Raw genomic sequence first — 25,944 nt, 5'->3', positions numbered from 1 at the left:
AGACGTGGGCAGAGCTTGGTGGCACCCTAGCTAAGCAACATCTTATCTGAGTGAGACATGCAGGCATGCAGGGGAATAGACTGACACTGTCAGGGAAAGTTTTCTGCTACTTCTCTGTTTTAAGATAAGGACAAAACAGATGTAGGAACTTCAAGAACAGTCAAGCAAAAGAGTTAGCTCATGCAAAAATGAACATTGTGTCAATGGCATTCTAATTTTCTTCCAAAGTTGTGTGGCTTTCTTTCATTTTATGATATTAAAAAGAGCTTTTAAATGAAGATTATTTCTTTTTTCTTTTGTTTAATTAACCCTTTAAAGCACACAAGACTTTTAGGGAATCAAACGTAGCAAAATTGACAATTAAAATAGGCTAAAGAGGTAGAAAATTAACAAAAAATTATCTAAGGACGGTATTTGATAACCTTTTTAGACTTAATGCTTTTGTGATCAATATAATAAAAATAAACAGCAATATCACAGCACTATTGAAAGGTTTCATGTGTGATAAATATTAGATATTTTAAGTACAGACAATGAAAGACAAAGACTTGATATTAGGGCTGCACAATATAACGATTTAGCATCAATATCGCAATGTGTGAATTTCAGGACGTGCAATGTAGAATTAGGATTGTAGTTGACCATGTACAGCAGTTCAGAATATTGAGAGATTGACTGAGAATTTTGGATTTGTTTTAGTTTAACCATAATAAAGTGAAAGTTTTCCAACTGCTTGGGTTTTTAGGCCTCTGTAAACATTTTAAGCAAGTTTAAAGCATTTGGCCACAAGGATTTATTATGTTTATACACTCAAAAAATTACGTTTGCTGCTTTTTTCAAACTACTTATTAAAAAGAGCTAAAACAACACAATTCTTAACTTTTTAGGCACAACTTATTTGTTTTATGTTTAATCCACAATTTGTAAACTATACCGTTAACTACTTAATCAATTTGTGTTGGCGCAACATGAAGGACTTGTGTAGAACACGGTCTCTTTTACAGTGTAGATTTAAATTTATTTAGTTTTTTTAATTAAATTTATTGAATTGTTTACAAAATGAAGATTATCTTAATTATTTAAAAAATACATGATCAATTAGTCCTGACAGCATATTTAGGTTATTGTAACTTATTAAACTAAGTTAATCATGTTCTAACTTAATTTTTATTTGTAACACAAGTTGTTTTATGTCCATTTAACATAATTTAAGTTTAATGGACTCATAAGGTTAATCTGATTCATCTTTAAAAAATTAAGGCAATCAGGATTTCTTTAACAATGTTCTTTATCTCTGCTTGTAATTTGTTGATTATATATTACACTCCCCTACAAAGTCATCCTAATCAATCTAAAAATATTAAGTTATCTTGAAGGAATAAAAAAGAAATACAGAAAAATAAATTTTAAAATAATAATCGCAATGTATGTTTTTTTTTTTCCAATATCGTGCAGCCCTACTTAACATCATAAATGCATTATGATCTGTGCATGTGCATGAATAACATCATCTTTTCTAAAATAATGCATCTGATGTCCAATCTAGTCTTAGACCTCTGATCTCTTGATGGAATGTATACAGGTCAGAAAGGTCTGCAGACTGAGGAAGAGTGCTTATGCAAAGACTGTTAGGGTGTAATCACATGCTATTTGACAGTGTCAGCTGACACACTTTGCCTGACCTTCATGCAGAGCAACGTAGTAAGATGATGTCATTGATGATACGTTTGCATGGTTTAATGTTGCTGGTCATTTTTACACTTCAAACTTCACAGAACAGAACTGCCAAACAGATTTCCCAAAAATCTCACTGTCCGCCACTGACTGGACAGAAAACCAAGTTCAAGACTCTGATTTGAAATAGTTGCCATGTAGAGCTGGTCTGGATTTTATTTTTAACCATTAAAAAAACCCTGTAAAAATCTTCAGTGACACTGATTGATCATCTTCAGCTCATATGGGTATTTTGCAAAGTATAACTGCACATTCCTCATTCTTACACAAACAGCCTTTTCACATGACTCTAAAATTTCACGAGGAACTACATTATTCTCGAAACGTTTAGTCCATAACACAAATGCTAGCTTGTAATATGTCAAAGCAATGTTTCCCATAATTCTAGTAGCGCACGTATAAACATTTTCAAACTGAACTTGAATAGTCACAGGAAACGAACGTCTCTGGCATCTTACGTGACTCATTAGATTCCAGCGATGTTCAAAAGTCAACAGAGCTAGTGGCAGTTGAGCACGCAGTGAGCTAGAGAAAGTGCTTACACAGTTCTCCTAATTTCAAGCAGGCTTAATTAAATAAGCTACTGCCAGAGCAGCTGCAGCGGCTGTTCTTTCCATTAGTGATTCAAGAAACCCCTGTCAATCTCAAGACAACCTGACCATCTTACCATCACACCCACATGCATATAGCATTTACAACAATATATCAGACAACAAGGGCGACGCGGTGGCGCAGCGGGTAGCGATGTCGCCTCACAGCAAGAAGGTTGCTGGTTTGAGCCTCGGCTGGGTCAGTTGGCGTTTCTGCGTGGAGTTTGCATGTTCTCCCAGTGTTTGCATGAGTTTCCTCTGGGTGCTCCGGTTTCCCCCACAAGTCCAAAGACATGTGGTATAGGTGAATAGGGTAAGCTAAAATTGTCTGTAGTGTATGAGTGTGAGTGAGTTTGTATGGATGTTTCCCAGTGATGGGTTGCAGCTGAAAGGTAAAACCGCTGCGTAAAACATGTGCTGGATAATTTGGCGGTTCATTCCACTGTGGCGAACCCAGATTAATAAAGGGACTGAGCAAAAAAAAAAAATGAATAAATGAATGAATGAATGAATGAATGAATGAATGAATAAATAAATAAAACATCTTACACATATCTTAGGATCCGTATAGCAGAATGTTTTGACTGTTTTAAACCCTTGACTTTCCAAATGTCAAGGTTTGGAAATACCTTGAAAACGGTAAAAATCATCCCATGCCGAAGATGGACTTGGGTGATTTTGTAAGGGTGTGAATAATGTATAAAATAATAATAAACAAATTGCAAGCAGGAGAAATTACAATAGAGCAATGAAAAAAGCCAAATAAACAATGCTTCATGATTTTCCATAGAGTTAAAAAGGTATTCAGGTTCAAAAACTAAATAATGAAATGTAGAATAACTTTGTGTGGTCTTCATTGTATTAATTCAGTAAAATTACTCTTCATTAAAGTTACAAATGTACTTTTTTTTCTGCGCCTGAATGCTTTAAACTCTTTTGAAATGCCTTAAAAAGATGCAAATAATCAAGTTTCGCTCTGTTATTTTTACACTTTGCAATGACTCCACAAATCTCATGTATTCTCAACTGTCATGCTGATCAGCTAAAATTCCAAGTTCTCAACATTTCATATCGTGTGATGTGACTACTGCAGACACACACATTGTGATATCAATGCTAAACCAATATCTTGTGCAGCCCTACACTCAGCAGAACATAGCTTTTGCTAAGATGACAGTAACAAATTGATCATTTAGGGGATTAAAGCATGTTTTAAAATGCAGATTAAAGTTTATAATGTGTGATTAGCCATTTCATAACAAAATATTTCTTAAAAGATGTACATATGCTTGCTTTTTATGAACAATTTCAAATGAACAGAAATCCAATACAAGCAGAATGTACTTGCTCCCAAGCTTTTCCATGGCACTTCCCTTACAACGTGGCTAAACCAGAGCATATTTTGAAAATCCAAAATGTTGTCAATAAATCCCTGCAGCGCCTCTTCCTAAACAATAAAGCCAAAAGTTGCAGACATCTCCTTTTAAGGCCAACTCAGCGCCCATGGCATAAAGCTTTTCACTGCCTGCCAGTTTGCTCTTAAATGCATCACTCTGAGTCTGAACCTCTAAAAAGGTAAACTACGGAGTCTACTTACTGGTAAATGTTACTTCACTTTTGTTTAACAGGTCACGGTCGAGTAGATCTGCAGAGTGCTTTCAAGTCTGGTTCCCAGGTCAAAAAAACAAACACTTTCTCTCCCACTGATGACTGCTGTTAGAAAGTCAAACATCTAATCTGATCTAAGCCTGGCGAACATGCCAAAATAATCAGCTGGGTTTGAGCTGAGTCAGCAATAGAGACTTTCTCTAGTTTTTTGCTGAAAAGAAACGGACAGTTTAAAAAAATAAGTAAATATATATATATATATATATATATATATATATATATATATATATATATATATATATATATATATATATATATATATATATTTTTTTTTTTTTTTTTTTTTTTATTACAGTAAGTCAAAACAATATCAGTCACTTTGTGACATTATAACATCAGACAATCCATGTTAAAGCACTAATTAGGAAGAAAAAAAACTCTAAGCCTATACTAATGCATGTAACAGCATGACTGCAATGCATCAGAGTTAAGCATCAAGATCAGATCAATAAAAGCCATTAGTGCCACACAGAACCAAGGTCTTCATGGGGTGGGAAAAAAGCTTTTGCACAAATTGGAAATGTAGGTCAGGAAGACAGAGGTCAGACTTTAGCAACTCAGTCAAAGTCAAGTTTACATTATCTTAATGTTGGTCTTGGGCAAACACCACAGCAAATGATGCAATGGTGACCTTAACTAATGACTTAGTTCAGCGAGGACAACACATGTTTCTCCCCTAAAACACCAGAGGAATTCTGTATGGAATGCATCTAAATAAACAAGCATCACTCACTATATCATATTTCATATTTTGTGCACAAGCAGTAAAGCAGCTTGTGCTGCTTTTGTGTATCTTTTGACTGACTACAGACGGAAATAAATTTGCTCACAGAAAAATGAAAATCCACACTATGTCGAGAATAGTTTATTCTGTGAACCAAAACATATTTGAAAAAACGACAATCTCAAGTCACCATTTGATTTCATTGAACGGAAAACGTGCAACGGGACTGTATGGGGACTCGAGTTGCCATTCAATCTTTGATGTGTTATACAAAAAAAAATAAAGTACAGCAGTTTAGCAAAACTTTGAGAGCAAGTAAATTAAAACTCGTTGGTTTACAGGGAAACTGTTCTATCAATAGGAAAGTCTTCATATAATGTAAACAAACGTCGTCTTGGTTCACTGAAATCAGCCCACATGACGGATCGCACGAGTCATTTCACATTTTGTTATGAAATTAAATACTTAAAATTTAACAGTATAAGATAGTAATCGTATCTTAATATTGGTCAGTGTGTCAACAGATTTAACCATTTATCTCAGTAACTTAAGAGAGTTTGATAAAGTAAACCATATCCGTGTCAGCATTAGAGATGTTCTTTTAGGTCGGATCTCCACAATCGATTCACTGTGGAAGCGGAATGAATTGGACCGAGCGGTCGTTCAGTAAACAACACTTGATACAAAGGAACGAAAACGATTTCTTTCAAACGTCTGATATGAAAATAACCGACAATGACTGAGCTGATATTAAGAAACAGTTTATAAAACTGAGGATATGACAGACAGGAAGAAAAACAAATTAACTTTACGTTAACTTACTTTAAAAACTGAATCGCAGAAATATTCTCCTTGTGGTAACATATTTATGACAATCATTGTAACAGCACTGAAAAGAAAAGAGCTGCTATAGTTGAATAGATTTCAAACATGCTACATCTGTAGTTTAGGACTGTATTTAAATGCAAATATAAAAATATATTTAGGTTTTAACTACTTTGCTATTCTTAGGTGAAACATGGCTACTGTGATCTAAACTGAGACACATTAGAGCGAACATTTAAAATAATAAAACAATAAAAAATAACAAGTTAAACAATGAATCTTTTTGACACGACTCAAAAGAACCGGTTCGCTGAAATGAACTTCCCTCCTCCAGTCAGCAAAGTATCCGATTCTGAACAATCACCGCAGTCGGTGCTTACCTTTATTTCATGGATCCTATAAAAAGAAAGGACGCGTTTTTTCTCCGTGCACTTCCACAAAACCACTTTTAAATCGACAACATGATATATTATTCCACGTGTCCGTCCTGGTGTCGTTCCCAAAATGCCAAACCAGCGCCGAACATTTTAACCGAAAATAAGCGTGTTCCAGTTCAGCCCGCCTGTGAGAGTCCGTTCATACTGCAGCAGCAGAAAGGCGCTAATGCCAGAGAGACGGACGAGCCCACCCTACGGAGCAGAACAGGGGGAGGAAAACAAATCCAACGAGAATATTTATCTTGCGTGTAAACAATCCCGTTTAAAATGGTATTAAAGTGCAAGTCGATGAAGATTTATGTCCAGTTTATGTTCAATGTATTTCTGTGTATTTCGCTGAAAGTATAAAGCGGTTAAGAAAGAGAACCCTGCTTTGTACACTCCCTCTACTTTTGGCAGCAATAGGCGGTGCATTTCTACGGTTTAATCCTATTGGATTGCTCAAATTGACGTCACCAGGCAAGGTCGTTCATGATTTGGGACTCCTCTTTTTATTCATAATCTTAAGGGTTTGATTATGAACTTGTTTTTTTATAACTTTTTATTCCTGTCTATATTTAAATCTAAAGGGTGTGATTATGAAATAGTTTAAAATAACATGTCATTCTAATCTAAAGGGTATGATGCTCAATTTGTTTTTAATAACTTTTTATTCCTGTCTATTTAAATCTAAAGAGTGTGGTTATGAAATAGTTTTAAATAACATGTTACTCTAATCTAAAGAGTATGATTTGAATATGAACTTGTTTAAATAATATAGTTTTCCTGATCTCTTTTTCACCAAGGTCCACGTCAGAAAAAATTTGTCTTTCCAAGTACCACCATAATGACTGGTATTGAAATACATAGTAGGCGTAATTAAGCGGCTACAGCTCTGCACAGTTCACAAACGTGCCAGATTAATTCTTATTATTATAAATATTTATTATTGTCAGGCACTTTAAACATAATAAATATTATATATATTAAAAATCCTGCATGTCTTGAGGTAGTTCATTACGATGCGATTTACCTTCTATGTATGATTTGATTGGACGGGAAGCACAGGACTGATTTCTCTAATCCCCATGGACAAGAAAAATAAATTAGTGACTGCAGGTTGAAGGACAGTAATGGAGTAAAAGTACCAATACAGCACTAAAAATGTACTCGAGGGAAAGTAAAAGTACACATTTTCTAAATGACTTAGTAAATTACAGTTCCTAAGAAAAACTACTCAATTGAGTATTTGTAATTTGTTACTGTACACCACTGATTAACATATATGAGATTTTTGGAAATCACCTAGCGAACAATAAACAAATTAAAATCTAGAGAAAAACGTTAAGTTGCTGTGGTTATATTTTTCACACAAATTTTTTTTTTATTAAATATCTTTGCTATCATTACAACATTTCACATAATTTAAAAACAGTAAACATTACGAAAAGGAAAGTCTGGTGTGTGTATGTGTGTGTGTGTGTGTGTGTGTGTGTGTGTGTGTGTGTGTGTGTGTGTGGTCCTCGTATTCAAAAGCAGTGTAATGTTTGTGTAAGTGCTATTGATGTCAAGTGCTATTGAAGTTACGCATGAGAACTTTAAAGATCAGACTTCAAAGATGTGCATTGAAATGGAAATTTACGGAAGCAAACAGATAAAGTATCACACAAAAAATTGGTATATTTCCTAATCTGAAAGAAGGCACTTAATAGAGGACAAATAGTTCAAAATCTCTAAACTGCCAAGACTTCTTTTTCCTCTAAATTGACTATTTAATCAATATATTTCTCAGTTTTTACTTCCAAATTCAGATTTAATTTGAATCGTAGGTCTGAAGCGACACCGTGGCTCAGTAGTTAGCACTGTCACCTCACAGCAAGAAGGTCGCTAGTTCGAGTCCCGGTTGGGCCAGTTGGCATTTCTGTGTGGAGCCTGCATGTTCTCCGATTTACGTGGGTTTCCTCCAGATGCTCCAGTTTTCCCCACAGTCCGGTTTCCCCCACAGTCCAAAGACATGTGCTATAGATGAACTGAATAAACTAAATTGGCTGTAGTGTATGAGTGAATGATAGTGTCTGGGTGTTTCCCAGTACTTGGTTGCAGTTGGAAGGGCATTTACTGTTTAAAACATATGTTGAATAAGTTGTTGGTTCATTCCACTGAGGCATCCCCATATTAATAAAGGGACTAAGCTGAAGGAAAATGAATGAATGATTTTAATAGGTCAGGCTGTTACCTTTAGCAGAAAATATCAAAGCATACAACTAATGGAATTATTGTCTCGCAAAAGAAAATACTCCTAAACAGACCCGATTATCTTCAGCTTATAGTATTGACTGGCTGCCCACAGACATTTGCTGATTTCCTTGAATTGATGTAAACCTTTTGTAGGAGATCTCTATAACATTTGGAGCATTTAAAAGTAGCATAATAGGGCCACTTTAATGTGCCATCCAGCAGAGCTCTGTCTGGACAGGGAGCAGCCAGTGTCGTCTGTGGCCATTTAAACAGCAGTGGTTGAGTACACTAAACCACTGTGACCTCTGTGATTGTACCCAGTCTGACAGAGTTATAAATGCAAGCTGGTGGAGAAAATTCAGTGGCCCTTCATTCAAACAGTGTGGGAAAATGAAAAGAAAAAGGCTTGGTTCCTTGATCATTTGGTATGGTTTTTCTAAACCAAATATGGCCCAGAAAAGGCGAGGACATCTTATAAAAGCTGTATTTATTTTTCTGACAGACGTAAAGCGAGTTAGTTTCATTGTGTTGACAGGCTCCAAGCAAAGATGTGGAGCTCACAAAAAAATAATAAACATTACTGCAGGACTTCTTTCACAGAGCCAAAAAAAAAAAAACAAGTCTGATGACTTTAGAAGACTGTTGAGAAATAAGGATGCAAGCAAAGTCGAGAAGTCACACAACATAATAAGTCGTTAATATTAGGTTAGATTTAGGTCATGACGTCAGGTGACCAAAATTAAATGTCTAGCCAGCATCAAAGGACAACGTTATTTTGATGTCCAATAACGGCATCAAATGACGTTGATATTTGGTTGATTTTAGGTTGTGTTAGAAAGTGACCATGGTGGTAACGTCCACACAATGTCAAGGTGTAGCAAGATTAGATGTTTAAATTTGTTTGATTTTAGGTTGGACAATAGACATTGATGTTGGCCTGACATTGGGTTGTGACATCAACCTGATTTTACTTTCCAAACAAAAATCCAATGCCTTCAGGACGTTGGGGTACAACATCAATTTGATGTCATGTTGAAGGCCTGTGCTCACGTATCTCAACAAGATACACAGCTTTTTGTAAAATGGAGAGTACAGTACCGATGTTGTGTTGAGTTCAGTTGTTTTCCTCAGTTTTGCAATCACTCTATACAAACTGTATTTGCATACAAAGCGCGGCCGCATTTGAGAGAATGGTGGAATGAGCACATGTCCGTGCTCTATATACGAATACAGTTTGTGTAGCCTGAACAAAAAGTAGATTAACCTACACAGATTAATAATTCACCTTAAGAATAACAACGTGAGATAGCAAAATCAACATCATAAGTTTTTATTTCACAAACTACAAAGTACTGTAACGTATAAACTAGAAGTTGCTGAGTCTTTTATTTCAGTATGCTGATTTACTTCCAACTGAAATGGAATATTGAGTAAGGGCTTTCTTTATGCGCATTATTCACTCATAGCAAACTAACGGTAAGAGGAGCGTGGTTAAGAATATTGTGGCTGAAGCCGTCAAACTGACATCATTAAAGAAGAACCGCCACTCCAAACACAGAAGCAAATGCTCAGACTTTGATCGAAGATTACCAAAACAATTTTTTTTTTTTTTCCGGCAGCTAGCTAAATAAAAACCTTGTAAATTTTGATGTCACATTGACTTTAAGTATCAATTGATACTATTAAAGTGAACATATTCCAGTGAAGTGCTTTAAATTGCGCATTTTCATTCCATGTTTGACAAAATCTTAGAGATTTGTTGAGTGGTTGAGATCAAGCTAACAGATATCCTTAAAACTAACAAATTGAAATTATCTCCATTTATTTATTTTAATTTCACAAGACCTTTACATTACCTGCCAATTATTTATTAATTAACCGTGTTTATTTATAGAATGTATGACCTTATTCTACATTCCAAATCCTACCCGGCACCAAAACCCAACTACTAACTATTATTCATTCATTAATAATAATGAATAATTATTAAATAATAATTATTCATTAATAAAAAACACCCATACACTCTCACATTTACAAACACACTCATACATTACAGCCAATTTAGTTCATCCATTTCAACTCTATGGACTGTGGGGGAAACCGGAGCACGTGGAGGAAACCCACGCCAACACGGGGAGAACATGCAAACTGGCCCAGGCGGGACTCCACACTGGACCAAGTCTGGCTTCCAGACAAGGGTTAAACTTAGACCATGGGCATGCTTTTTCGTGAAGCGACCAAATTTTTTTCTTTACTCCAATTTTTTTATGTTTTTTAAAATGTGAGTCAAGACAGGCCAAACTTACATGGCCCACATATAATTTTTTAACATCTGGGCCAAATACTACATTTTACATCTGGCCCAAATCTTGTGTGCCACCTTAAAGACGGTGCCACCTCTGCCAAACCAGACCATGTTTGGCCCACATGCTGTATGCCAGTGCCGGATGAATGCCTCCCAGGTAGCAGAAAATTCATTGCTTTATTTAAAAAATCATGGCTTTATCAATTTCATTGCAGTTGTTACACACCAACATATCTGGCCCAGTTCAGGCTCGGTTAACTTGACTTCCAGACTTGGTCCAGATATGGTCCATGTTTGGTCCTTGGTCCAGTCATGTACTGTAATTTACTGCAGCATGTAGGCCAAATAAAAGCTAATTGTGTGAGCCAGAGATATTTTGCTACCTGGGTGCAGTGTGGCATGACAGTGCTAACCACGGAGCTGTGCCATCTTTGCTAACTGTTACAGTTTTTTTCAGTTGCTTTGGTCCATTTCTCAGATCAGAATTGAAATTCTCAAAACTCCCTGTTCAATCTGCAGATCATTGTGTCACTTGTGCACATCAGATAATCAGTTTCTCTTTCCTTTGAACAAGTTGCGAATGCTTTTGTACCTCCATGCAAATGATTATGTGCAATTCTCCGCTGTTTCTTACATTATCAATTGCTTCTGTCATGTTGATCAAAATGGATTTTTAATGGTCTCTGTCTCAATAGTCTCACTGCCGCATTTAGGCTTTAGTTCATAGCATAAGTCTTTACATACAAAATGGCTGAAAAAGCTGTCATATTATTGTGTCATAATGAATTTTTCTATACCTTTCCAATAGGCTTTTTTATCTAAATCTGTCCTGAATTGGTACATTTCTCACAGGTGAATCTTGACTTTGTCTAATGAAGGTGCATCTGAAAGGAGATTGTCCTATGCTCACATTTCTACTTTTGTTTTGTTCTTTCTTTGTGCAATGCAGTGCTGTATTTTCCTTTCTGTATCACAATGACATGATATAGCAGCAAATTACAATACAAACAGCAACAACAACAACAACAACAACAAAAAATTGTTTACATCAGAACACCCCATCCAGAGTACACTGTTATATTGACAACATGAGTTGACTGTCTTATCTGACACAAGGACTTTTAATTCTGATGACACTGACACTTTCATTGACAAAGAAATGTAGTTTTTAGAGATGAACTAAGGATTCTGTGCAAGAGATGGCTTTTGCAGGTGTCTCTATTTGTACACATTGTTTTGAGAAATGCACTTACTGTTTTGCAAATTTTAATTATATTCTGAGAAAAGTACCAAAGCTGAGAAAAACTGTAATAAGCAGCAAACCATAACTTCATAGAACTAAAAGTTAGTTAATAGTTTGCTAAAAGATTCAAGAGTCAAAGTGTTTATTGTCAATCTACAATGAAATTCTTACTTTGCTGTTCACACTGAATTCCAATAAAGTTTGATGTATATTATAAATATAAAATACTTATTTAGGGCGAGGCAGTGGCACAGTAGGTACTGCTGTAGTGCTGTCGCTGGTTCAATCCTTTGCCCAGTTGGCATTTCTGTGTGGAGTTTGCATGTTCTCCCTGCCTTCGCGTGGGTTTCCTCCGGGTGCTCCGGTTTCCCCCACAGTCCAAAGACATGTGGTACAGGTGAATTGGACAGGCTAAATTGTCCGTAGTGTATGAGTGTGTGTGTGAATGTGTGTGTGGATGTTTCCCAGAGATGGGTTGCGGCTGGAAGGGCATCCTCTGCGTAAAAACTGGCTGGATAAGTTGTCGGTTCATTCCGCTGTGGCAACCCCGGACTAAGCCGACAAGAAAATGAATGAATGAAAAATACTTATTTAAAAAAACAGGCATGTAATAAGGTAAAAGTATAAACTCTGAATTAAACAATATATAAAGAAGGTTTCTGCGTAAATGTTTAAAAAAAAAAAAGGAGATGTACCTTAAAAATGTTTGACCTAAAACTCTTATGTATTAAGTTGAAGGAGGTGAATGATTATTATACTCATGAACATGATGTTTAGAGAAACACACTATAGCAGTGTAAAAATATCCACTTATCTGCTGACATAAAACCGTTTGAGGTGTTTGTGGTCATGTAATGTACCTTTCAATGGAAAGCACTGTTCTCTCTTTGAGTGTTGGGTATTTATAATACTATCAGCTCCACTGTAACACTCTCTGAACACCCACTTGATGACCCGCGAGTAAAGGACATTAAAGTGAAGGGCGTAACTTTTTATATAATGTTTATTTTAAAATACTTCTATCCGCCATTATGGATTAAAATATTCACTCTGTTTATGAAAATCTGTGCCATGTTGTGTTGGATCTTATACCAGAACTGTAACAAAGCATGTATATATATATATATATGGTATACTCCCCGAGGGTATGAGCCATATTATGATTTTCTTTGACTTTTTTATTAAACGCGGTGCAGATGGTTTTAGTTTATCTCTCTGTGTTTAGCATGAACATCAACCGCAGTTTGAGTCTGCTTGTGTGTTTTGCCACAGTAAATCTGACGGCCATCAACACAAGCTGTTTCGAGAATGTTTCTTCACTTCTTAAATGAAGATATATGAGTGCATGCACAAAATCGAGCAAATCAAAAGAGATAGTTAAAATGGCCTTCATTCACGACTGCTTAAATATATGTTCAAAAGTTTATTTTAACTTTTAGACAGCAAGAATGTATTAAATTGATCGAAAGTGACTGGAAGTATGTTTTAAAAATGTAATAAATATAAAAGCAAACACTCTTGAGGACCAGATTAGAATATTAATCATTCATTGATTTCCTTTTTGGCTTAGTCTCTTTATTAATCTGGGGTTGCCACAGCGGAATGAACCACCAACTTATCCAGCATATATTTTACACAGCAGATGCACTTCCAGCTGCAACCCATCACTGGAAACACCCATTTACTTCCACTCACACACATACACTACGGACAATTACGGACAAAAAGAGTGAAGTGCAGGACATTTCCAATAATACTGAAAATAAGTGCCAACTGTCCTCTGTGAGCATAAATTACAACCTGGGGAAAGTGATAATAACTCATTTCTAATAACTGATTTATTTTATCTTTGCCATGATGCCAGTAAATAACATTTGACTAGATATTTTCAATACACTTCTAAACAGCTTAAAGTGACATTTAAAGGCCTAACTTGGTTAATTAGGTTAACTAGGCAGGTTAGGGTAATTAGGCAAGTTATTGTATAACAATGGTTTGTTCTGTATCGAAAAAATTTATAGCTCAAAGGGGCTAATAATTTTTACATTAAAATGGGTTTCAAAAAATTAAAAATTGATTTTATTCTAGCCGAAATAAAACAAACAAGACTTTCTCCAGAAGAAAAAATATTATCAGACATACTGTGAGAATTTCCTTGCTCTGTTAAACATAATTTGAGAAATATTTAAAAAAGGAAAACAAATTCAAAGGGGGGCTAATAATTCTGACTTTAACTGTATATATGTATGTATATAATATATGTACATTATACAAAAGAAATTGAAAAAAGAAAATATAGAAAGTTTTTTTTTTGTTTTTTGATAATTACATTGTTTTTACATAAGATTGTTTTGTTAATTTTCTATATTTAATTAGATTTTTAAAAATTGCATTGTTGAATATCATTTAGCGTGTAATATTATCATTAAATTATTGTAAAAATGTTTTCTTATAACAAATATAAATAAACAGGACATTCTAATGACAGCTATATTACACTTAAAACATCCTGTTCACCTTATCCATAAAAAAATTGTGTAACCACAATTTCTACAATTTATTATCCCTGTTCACAAATCTCAAGCCCTACACTTTCAAATTCAATTACATACTAACAGTTTCCAGCTCCATGGTTATAAATTTACAATCCCACTTATGTTGTCACAACTAAATTTAGGCATTTCCCCTTTCCCGCATTGATTTACAGATTGCTCCCCTATCCGGCCCAGATAGCAGGTTTCACAGCTTAACTAATGTGAAGAGAGCATTCTTCAGAGGTGAAGTCATTTGGAAAGATTCAATTTCCACACTATGACTCTCATCTTAAACACATTACAGTACTGGCTTTCAAAAGACTTAACTATGTATCATAATTGCTTATACAAACTTGGGTGTTGCTACTGTGTGTGGTTATTAGGATGTTCTATGCAATTGTTTAGATTATGTTACACAATGGACCAGTTCATATGAATCTGCAAAAATGACAACCAATTCTATAATATACGCATCCCAGGATAATAGTTGGTGATGTCACTTTGCTAAATAAAAAATCTCGCCAGCACACATACAGTAGGTAAATTTTAAAAGGGATACAGCTGCGAAAAGTTAATAAAGTATATTTATATTCTGACAATAATGCAATTACTGTACAACAATATTTACTGTTTTTACATTACAGTGAGGGGTAGGATTATGGTTGGGGAAGGCATTAATAAAATTGATTAATAAAAATAAATTTTACAAAATTTTTCACAGAAATAGCAAAAAATGACCACAGATTCTGTCTGATCCTTTATTCATATGTGAGTTTCTCAAGTGGAAATAGCGTACATACCTGAGACAACCACATTTTAAAGGAGGGTACCTGAGGAGATGACCACAATAAAAGCATACATTTCTTTCCCAGATAAACTAAGATTAAAAACAAATGTTTGGTGTGGGAGTCCAACAAATTCTTTACCCCACCATAAAAGAAAAACCTTTTAAAGCGTATGCTGTGCTTACAAATATTTGAAATGTTAGATTTAAGGCTTAAAATTCAGTTTCAAAGATTAATAAAAGAAAGGAAAAAAAAATCTAAAAATAATTGAGTAACATTTTTGGATAAACTACTACTTTAGTTTAAAGGAAGAAGAAAAAAAATCAATACAACACTGTGGCAATGGTGTACTGAATACAATACGTGTTATACAATAAATAATGGTAAAATGCATTTTTTTTTACTTAGAAGTTTAGAAAAAAAAATCAGTAACAACAAAAGCAGCCATAAACATTCATTTAAAGGTGCTGTATGTAAGTTTTTGACTCTTCTATAGCCTAAAAATACCATAATATGTTTGCAGATATTTTTGGAAACATGCTAAGTGAGCATTCTTGTTTATTTGAAAAACAATGCTGAAGTCAGATATTCTGCTTTGAAAACGCAAGTTTATTCCGTGCCGTGATATTCGTGCCGGAATATCTGTCTTTGTTTTAGTTCTTTTAACCCGCCCAATGCCAGTTTGGCCAATTATATTTCAGCACCTTGGGTTGCCTTGGTGGAAAACCGTGTATTTCATTCATTCATTCATTCATTCATTCATTCATTCATTCATTCATTCATTCAGAAAAACTCTCAAAGCATGTGTCCGTGACCGAAATGCTACCTCCAGTGGACAGCCCTGAAATGAGACGCAGATTTAGAGTTCCACATGAGATTGTTAATTAGCAAATAATACAAACCTAAGTATTAAGTGAGCAGGTTACACTGTAACCCCGTGTCCTAACAACACGCTATGTGACAAGATATGCAGTGATAAGCAACTTGGCTTTTTGCACCAGATGAAACAAGACAGAAATTTCAGATGCACAGAATAGTGCACTTACTGCACTCCAACAAAATGATAAGTTGGTTGGTTAGAACAAAAACAATTCTACTATTCTCTTTACTTTCTATAAGCTTGAATTGAGTACTATACAGTATATATATATATATATATATATATATATATATATATATATATATATATATATATATATATATATATATATAAAAACTGAAGGTACAAGTCACATTTCTTTAATAGTTTTTACTCTATCTGAATAATTTGTGTCAGTGTTGTCTACTCATTTTTGCACACGTTCTTCTGATAAACATGACATGGCGCAGTAGTTAGAGCTGTCGCCTCACAGGAAGAAGATAGCTGATACGAGCCTCGGCTGGGTCAGGTGGCTTTTCTGTGTGGAGTTTGCATGTTCTCCCTGCGTTCATGTGGGTTGCCTCTGAGTGCTCCGGTTTCCCCAACAGTCCAAAGACATGCGGTACAGGTGAATTGGGTACTCTAAAATTGTCTGTGGTGTATGAGTGTTAATGAGTGTGTGTGGATGTTTCCCAGAGATGGGTTGTGGCTGTATGGGCATCCTCTGCGTAAAAACCTGCTGGATAAGTTGGTGGTTCATTCCGCTGTGGCGACCCCGGATTAATAAAGGGACTAAGCCGAAAAGAAAATGAGTGAATGAATTAATTATCAACCACACAAACAATGTGACAATATGTAATGTACTATCAGACTTTAAAAAAATCAGTCGGGTTTCTTTCCATTTAAAGATATTTACTGAATTTTCAAACAGCATAACAATAAACTCGAAAAAATTGTGTCTCTCTCTATCTTTCTTTCACTTTTCTATTTCGAAATATAACTTAAAGCAGTCCAATAAGGGCGGAGAAAACCATCACAAACAAAGGAGTAGGGGTTAAATCAGCAAATTTACACAACTAAACATATTATGTGTAAACTGTACATGAATTTGAGCACTATTAATACATTATTTTGAATCAAATTATGGCTCTTACATGTAATAAATGAGGTTGGCGGTTTGCTCAAATCCAAAACCCCAAGGATGAGTACCGGTGATGCCCTCATCAGCATAAATTAGGTCATCAATTGTGAGTCGAAGGCTAATTTAAGGGCTTTCAACCTAAAATCTAAATTACGCTCAAGCGAGTTACAGGCTTCTCAGACTAGACACATAATTCATCTGATGATTCGATGGCGCTCTACATCTGTTTGGTATTACTGCACAAAGAAAATAATTTATGAAAAAGAGTCCAAACACGGCATTCCACAAAGAAATGGCTTAATCTACAGTTCAGAGTGAAAGAAATGCCCGTGTTCCTGGAAAACAAAGAAGCCCGATTCAACTCAAGACAAAGACTCTGTCATTAATGATGAAAACAGATGCTACAAGATATATATACAGATGCAGTAGATCTCTTTTATGTGATTTAATGGGGAGGACGAAACAAAAGACTACTAATGTGAAGTCAATGAAACAGAGCTTTACTGAAGAAACATTATTGTGATCAATCATGTCAGGATTACATTGATAAAACAGCATTAGATAACATTTAGGTACTGTATCATATCCACGCCCAAACTAAAATCTGATGCTGTCTTCTTAGGATACATTTTCAGTTTTCAGTTAAGGACAAAATACAACATACAACATTTCAATAAAAATGGATTGCTACTGTTTATTAAAATTTATAACATATTAATTTTGGTGTACTAAATTTTGGACTGTGATTTGTGATCTCCTTTATATATTATGTATAATATTATTAATATTTAATCTATAATATATAATTAAGAGAGAGAGAGCTGTGAGAGGTGAACTCATTTATACTGAGCACTATATATATTGTATATGGTTATGCAAAAACCTGAATTCTTTGTTGACCAAAAATTTAACAATTTAATATTAAACATATTCATACATTGCTCAAAATGCATTATTTAAAATATTAAATGAAAATTTACTTTTGTTTTCAAGAATGTAAAAATAAATATTTGTGCAGACGATGTGCTGTCAATATTTAATAATTAGAGTATGTATTGATCAGGAAAACATTCAAGCATTGTTGTAATAATACTCTTTAAAAATAAAAATTTTAAAATTAAAAATGAAAAATGTTCTTTAAATTGTCTAAATATTCATTTAAAAAAAAGTTTCCTTCAAGAATATGGAAATTGTACCAGAAATGTGCATTTTTACTTGTGATTTTAAAATGTGACAAGGCCTGACTTAAGCTTATCGTCCTAAAAAAAATAAAAACAAGCATAAAATCATACAATTCAATGGCAGAATGCATCCTTGATGACTGTCAGCTTCTCCTCAGTTAACTGATATCACTTCCGAGTCATAGCCTTAAACGTGTATTGCACACAATTTATATTCAATTTAATGCAAATGTGACAGGACTGACATGGGGACAATAATAAAATAGTCTTTATTTGTAGAATTTATTTATAATTCCATGTTTTTAATCAATTGGTGTGAATGATAACCACTCAAACTTGCTATTTCTGAAGTTTTGGCTTTTTAAATGAGCTTTTTAGCACAACAAAACTATTAAAGCTATACTTGCAATTGAACTGAGGACAAGTACAATGACAGGGTTTGTACAGAGCCAAATAAAGCACATATTGCTTCACAGAACAACTCACAGAAGTCAATGTCCCACAATGTGTTGTAGAATGTCCCACATGTTGCTGAAAGGTTCTTTGAGGAGCCACATTCCTTTAATGCCACGAAATGCAAAGAAAGGTTTTTCAATGTTTGATTTTGAGTGTATACAAGATTATATTCATTCGGTGCATCTATATTTTATACATATAACATCCTATGTTTCATATATTCAAAAACTCTCCCATATTTTCTTTACACTGCAAAAAAATAAGTCAAGAAGCATTTTCAGACAAGCAAAATATATTGCTTCCATTTAAGAATGAATATAGCAAAATTTAGTGAGTTTTTCCTTAAAACAACCAAAATAGTCTGCCAGTGGGGTGAGCTAAATAATCATATTTTTCCTTTTGACATAAGATTACTTTTCTTACCCCATTGGCAGATTATTTTGTTTGTTTTAAAGAAAAACTCACTTAATTATAACGCATTATTTCTTAAAACAAAACAATTAGTTTTGCTTGTCTAGAAAATGCTTCTTGATTTAAGAATTTTTAGATATTTGGACTAGAAATAAGACTAAAAAAATCAAAGTAAGAAGAGCATTTTTATCAATGTCTTGTATCTAATTGACCATCAGCACTTGCAAAACTCTCCTACAGTCTCCTGACCCTTCATGCATCAAATGATTCAGAGCTCTCTGCAATATCCCAACACATACCTCTCTCTCCTCCACCATCACAAGGACATTCCACATAAGGATGTCGCACAGCAGAACAGGGTGACCCAGAATGACGCTCGTGCTCGACACAGAACTAAATAGAGCACACAAGGCCCAACACCTCCATCCCAACTGAAGCAAGACGGAAGCAATAATAAAAAACCCGCATGCATCCCAATGAGACTTCATCCCAGATTATAAAAAAAACACACAATCATAGGGATCCACCAATAATCTGTTTACATGTAGCATTTGCAGCATCTCTTATTCAAATTAATATGTAATGATGTCATCCGTCACAACAAAGCAGCCAGCAGGATGTCTCATATATATATTCCGCAGCACGCACGCGAATGCAGCACAAGAGTCAATGCAAAGAAGCCACTTACTGCGATTTCTGACAGCCGCTGGGAAGAGTGTGTGTTTATTTTGGGCTTTCTCTCCTCTCCTTTCTTTCTCTCTTCCTCCTCTTCACACAGCAGCGAGATACAGGCTGGACCAGTGCTGGTTGCCGTGGTTACTGGAAGGGGAATGTGTCACGTGACCAGGCAAAGCAGGCAGGCGGTGGCCCCTCCTCTCTGCACTGTCACCGCTTTACAAAGAAAAAATCCTCCCTGTGAACACAAACAATGGGGCGTCTTGAGGAGGTGGGTGTGGCCATGAATGGACAACTCAAAATTCCTTTTGATGTTTTGACAGGTTACTATAGAGTACACTGTACTATAAAAACATCCTGTGTGTCTGGGAACTTCAGGTTTGCTTGTTAGTCTTACAGGCTGCGTTTACACTAGTGTGTTTTTGTTTTAAAGCAGTGTTTAAGAATGAAATCGATCTGTCTATACTTGCATTTTCAGGCAAAGCAAGGTAAGTATATATATAAAGCACAATTCAGCACAATATATCGTGTCAGTATCGATAACGCGATGCGATCATTCGCAATAGTCACATTGGATAATATGCAATGTTGAGTTTGTACTATAAGGCCGCATTCACGCTGTTCAAGTGACTCAATTCTGATTTTTCTCTACCGTGTGGCCAGGCCCGGATTGGCTAATCGGGAGGACCAGGAGAATTCCAGGTGGGCCGGTCCGTTTTTTGGCCGCGAGGGCCGGTGTCCCTAGCTGCTTGCACTCTCAGCAGTCGCACTTTTTTCATCTATTTATTTATTTGACCATAGTCTCACTCTTTTTATTCATTATTTTGCTGCATTTCAACGCTTTTTATTTATTTTCTCGCAGCTCCGTGAGCAAAATGCCGCCTGCAGGTTATTGATGACGTAACTATTATTCGACCCCAAACAACGGCACCTTAGTGAATATAAGAATTCGAATAATTAATATTATTGAATATTACACCTGCTCAATAAAAATTAGATGATTCACAACATTAATAAATCTGACATAAATTGATCAGAAATCCAGAGAGGGGAGAAAAAGATTAAGGCATTAATAGACATTAGCCCCTTTCACACATACAGACCTTTCCGGAAAATTACCGGCAATTTTCCGGAAAGGTTGTATGTGTGAACAGGCCCTTTTTGAAAATACCGGTAAATTCGTTCTGGCTATTTTCCGGAAAGAGAAGTTGTAACATTACCGGTAATTTGCCGGAATGCTGCGCTGTGTGAATGCAGAAGGAAGATTGCCGTAATAACAAGCCTATGAATATTTTTTCCAGACACCTTTAGCTGCTAGATGTTAGTCAGATAATGTTTCTATGTTCCTTCTTAATGCTGTGTAAATAATTATCGATAAAATGTTCATGATAATCCGTTGTTTGTTTACCTTCAAGCTTTGCGTGTGCCCGTGAGCGCCCATAGCGCCAGCACACACACATATCATGAACATCTCGACATGCGAAAGTGTTACCCTATGTTTTCATTAGAGTTGTACTCAATACTGATCCATCCGAAGAGTTTGTAATGTAGTCAAATGTTTACAAACACAAGCGCAGCCGTTTAGAGGTCATTTCTGGTTAATGATGTCAGAATTTAACGGCATTTTGCGATGGGTGTGTGAATGCTCTTTTCCGGAAAAATTCCGTAACGTCCTCGCCTGTGTGAACAGCGCTTTTTTGAATTTACCGGTAAAGTAGTTCCAGAAATGTTCCGGATATTTACCGGTATCGCTGTGTGAAAGGGGCTAATATCTTACAATAGTGCCATTGTGGTCCAGTGGTCAGCATGTTGCGTTACCATATCGCAGGACCCGAGTTCAATCCTTACCTATTTCATTTATTTTTATTTTTTCATTTGGGTTGTTGAACATTTAAACTTCTAAAGTAGCTGTTTTCTAGAAAAAGACGTGATCGTGTCATTAGAAATTGAATTGGAAATGACGTTATTTTTATATAATCAGTCATGAACTGAGGTGGGCCGGTCTAAGGCTTGAACCCCCAGGGCTGAAAAGGAATCTCACTCCGGCCCTGCGTGTGGCACAGATTGGATATGGCCTATGTAAGTGTAAGCTGGAAAAAATCACATGGATTCCGATTTACTCAAATCAGATTCAGGCCTTGTTCATATGTGGAAGTTTATCCGATATGAATCGGATTCTCGTGTCTGCAGTGTAAGCAGGTAGATCAGAGTCAGAGGGTCAGAGGGTGCTCGCTGCAGAGCCATTTGAGCAGAGCTGAGCTCCAGCGAGGGGGAGCATGAGCTCTCGCTCTGCCTCCTGTAAGCTGTTTTAATGCGTACACCAACCCCACCCCTAACCCTACCCCCAGTGACATCACTCGTAGAAGAAGTGCAAAAAAGGTGGAGCTCAAGCTCCCCCTCGCTGGAGCTCAGCTCGCCCAAATGGCTCTGCAGTGAGCACCACTTGTCATTAAAACCATATCGAATAATGTCAATTCTGACGCTTTCATTTCAGAACAGACTTCAGCAGAGAACCAAACCTTAAATCTCACACACGAGGACTTAAACAGCTTTTATAGTGTCATCTTGCACAGGTACTTAAGCATATAAACAAGAGCGAGAGAGCGCAATGTTGCCATGTAACCAATATAAACTAATATAAAACTAGTGCATACAATATGTGCATAAATCATGCCATGGACATTACATTCAGATGCCTAAAGGTTTTAAAAAGCCTATATATCAAAAGAAGATGGACAAATGAGAACCTTTCTGTCATAAACTAGAGTAAAACAGCTTGTCAAAAGCTGCGAACAGATTACATACAAGAATGGAGAAAAGAACACTCTTTAATTATCAGCTGTTAGTCAGCGCCCGCTCTTTTTTTTCCTGGTCCTTGCGCCTTTGTCGTGTGCTGTGTAAATGCAGACGATCAGATACGAGTTACTTTTAAAAGATGATGTAAGCAGGTCATCAAAAAAAATTAGATACAGTCACAAAATCGGAATTTACCATCAAGATCTGCAGTGTAAATGCAGCCTAATTATCATTTGCATGTGTTTTTGATGCCTGGAATTGTGTAATGATTTTAAAAGCATTCAGGTGAACCACAAATTGAACCATTTGTGACCTTAGCTATGGTTAATTTTATTAGTGTTTTTATTTTTATTATTTAATTATTGTACTTGAATGCTGTTAAACTCGGGAAACAATAAAACACTTTGGGTCCTATCATACATCCAGTACAATGAGGCGCAAGATGTGTTTGGCGCGATTTGTTGCTATTTTCAGACCAGCACAACCCTAATTTTGCGCCACATTGTTTAAATACCAAATCCATTTGTGCCACTTTGTGGACTTATAGGCTTGCCAGTCTGAAAAGGAGGTGTGTTAAGGCGCATTGCTGGCCCGATGCTATTGTGGAACTAAATTAGACTGAGCCATTTGAACAACTAAAAGCAAGTCTAAAGTGGGGCTTTTTCAGTTTATCCATGCCAATTTGCATTAGTATAATGTTATTATTTTAAGCTGTATTATTTATTATATGCATATTTATATTTGTTTTAATAAAAAAAAGTTTAGATTTGTCCACATGTAGCGTTTTGGACCATGTGGGGCATAAGAATAGGACGTGTATTTAGATATAACTCTATAGATAGATATTTTTTGACCATATTTTGTTATTATTGTTCATTTATTTGTTTGCTGTTAATTAGAACTGAATTTAGAAATAGTTTTGAAACAAATCTTTGTGCTTAATAAACTAAATTTAATATGTAGGCTAATGGATGTCTTCAGTAGTGTGCGTACAACTCCATTTCCTTGCCCATGAAAGTAAAGAGTAAGAGTATAAAGATAAAGTGAAAGTAAAGAGGCTGAATGGAGGAAGCTTATTCTTTTCCACAAGCTGCAGATGGTCTGTTTAACTGTTTTCTCGGTAGTGAAGCATTCAGTTTTTACACTTACAGAGTGTGCATGTAAATAGCACATGCGCCATGGCGTGACGCAACTGACTCTTAATGGGAATGGGGGATGAGAGTTTGATTGGTTTAATGCACGTTATGCTTGAAACACACCCATCTTAAACTCATAAAGAGAATAAGCACAACCCTGTTAGACCTGTTAGACCCTGTCTGCCGTGGCGCAGACCATAATTTTCCACACTTAAAATAGCAAAAGTGGATTTGGACATGCCCTTAATGATTTTGTGCCATGTGATTTAGACTTTGTGCCAAGATTGTTAAAATAGAGCCCATAGTTTTACAATATACACCAGGTGTGTAATAGAGATCTGCGTGGGACTAAATTTTGAATCCCGCTCCCGCTAGGTTTTAGCACGAACTCGACCGCTCCCGCTTATATTCAGCATTTGTTGTCCCGCTGCCGATCTGCCCCGTTTTCTACCTGCCGCGACTGTTTCCACTAACATACGGGGTTAGAACAAAACCGAAAACCACTTAGCAGAGTCCAGACAGCCTATAACAAGCTTTCTGTAAGCACTAAGCAAATGACACACACACAGACAGCACAAAGCTCACTCATTCGCACACACACAGACAGCAACAAACATGCTAAATGCAGCATCATGCTGTCTCATTCACACACATACAAATGCGTGCTTACTCGCTCGGAAGTCGGGAACGATATTGTTAGACCGTCTGCTCCCGTCCAAAATTAAACCAGTTACCGACCGCTCCCGCAATTTATTCAGAAATTTATTCTTGCGCTGCAAGAAATCTGGTCGGGTCCTGCAGTACAGCCGCAGGAATGCAGACCTCTAGTGTGTAACCATAACAAAACGTATGTGTTTAAAAGTGAAACTAAACAGCACCTTATTCTGTCTTCACACTAAACACTTCACTAGTTCTAGGCTAATCAAAGGATAATGTGTCACATTAATTTTCCACTTTCAGGAAAGTCAGGCCAGTATCACAAATTTGCGGCAAAAATTCATGTGCATTTTGCTTTGGACATTTTGCATTTTCTTTTGTACAATATTATGAATGGACATCAGAGAACAGCACAAACATTAGGGATTCTAAGGGAACTAAGAGATTGTACAACCAGAAAAAAAAAATATATAAATTTATATATATAAAATTATATTATAATATAAATTTATATTATATATATATATATATACATACATATATATATATATATATATATATATATATATATATATATATATATATATATATATATATATATATATATAAACTGATTGCTCACTCGTCTTTTTTTCCAGCTGAACACAAATGTGTTTTTTTTAACAATGTTCGAAGCCAAGAACCATTGATTTTTATATGAAAAACAAATATTATGCAAATCAATGGTTACCTGTTTCCAACATTCTGCCAAATATATTATTTTTTGTTCAACATGAAAGAAACTCCAGCAGGTTAGTGTCAAGTGAGGGGTGAGTACATATATATATTTTTTTATGTTTGGGTGAACTATCCCTTTTTAAAAAGGCAGTTCATGGGCCCTTTAAGCTTTGACTAACTCTACTGTTTGTGCATCTTACGTGTGCAAAATGTCCAGGCAGCAGGCAGCAGGCAGCCAGGATACAAAAATAACACACAAGACGATGGCCAGGCATTCCTGCAGCTTGACCTGCTGGCCGTGAGCTTCAGCCCGTGGCGTTAGGGTTATTTAAATCACAACAGGCACTGGACAGATGCAGCTTGTTATTCACTGGACCAATGTCAAATCTCTAAGATATTATATGATGCGTGCCAATGTAGGCAGCGCAGTTATGCTGTAACCTACATAAGCTGCATAGCTGCGTTTCATACAGTATGTGGTAACTGAAGATTGAGTTATATATATATGGGTCAATATCAGCACAACTGTCAAGAACATGACTAGGTCTTATTTAAAACTCCTCCCCCATATTCAAAGCATTATAAAAATCTGAATTATTTTGAAAAAAGTCAATATAATTCCTTATATAATTTCTTATTTAATGCTAATGTTATTATTTTTTTTACAATTAATTATGGAAAATTAAATATATTATAATAAGATAAATATTATCTATGTATATTTATACAACAGTTCTGCCTGCTTCTCTAATCTGATTGTCTGATCACCGTGAGATATTAAGTATTATCAGGACTCTAACAGCCTCTTCACCCTTGTGTATTACTCCGCCCACACGAGTGGCAAGCAGAG

General features: G+C 35.7%; 1 protein-coding gene across 49 annotated transcripts in view; it reads right to left on the bottom strand.

The window, feature by feature from the left end:
* Nucleotides 1-19,904, bottom strand: part of mical3a (microtubule associated monooxygenase, calponin and LIM domain containing 3a) — a 151,370-nt gene extending 131,466 nt beyond the window's left edge. For 44 of the 49 annotated variants that reach the window (XM_073929850.1, XM_073929857.1, XM_073929861.1 and 41 more), the window contains exon 1: nucleotides 5,922-6,117. The gene's annotated coding sequence lies outside the window, so the exon portion shown is untranslated. Of the gene's footprint in view, nucleotides 1-5,921; nucleotides 6,118-19,801 lie in introns of those variants that run through there. The other 5 variants (XM_073929868.1, XM_073929866.1, XM_073929856.1 and 2 more) reach the window with 1 other exon arrangement.
* Between the last annotated feature and the right edge of the window lie 6,040 nt (nucleotides 19,905-25,944).

The sequence above is a fragment of the Danio rerio genome, chromosome 18, assembly GCF_049306965.1.
Source record: "Danio rerio strain Tuebingen ecotype United States chromosome 18, GRCz12tu, whole genome shotgun sequence".
Lineage (NCBI taxonomy): Eukaryota > Metazoa > Chordata > Actinopteri > Cypriniformes > Danionidae > Danio > Danio rerio.
This window is presented reverse-complemented; position numbering and strand designations above follow the sequence as displayed.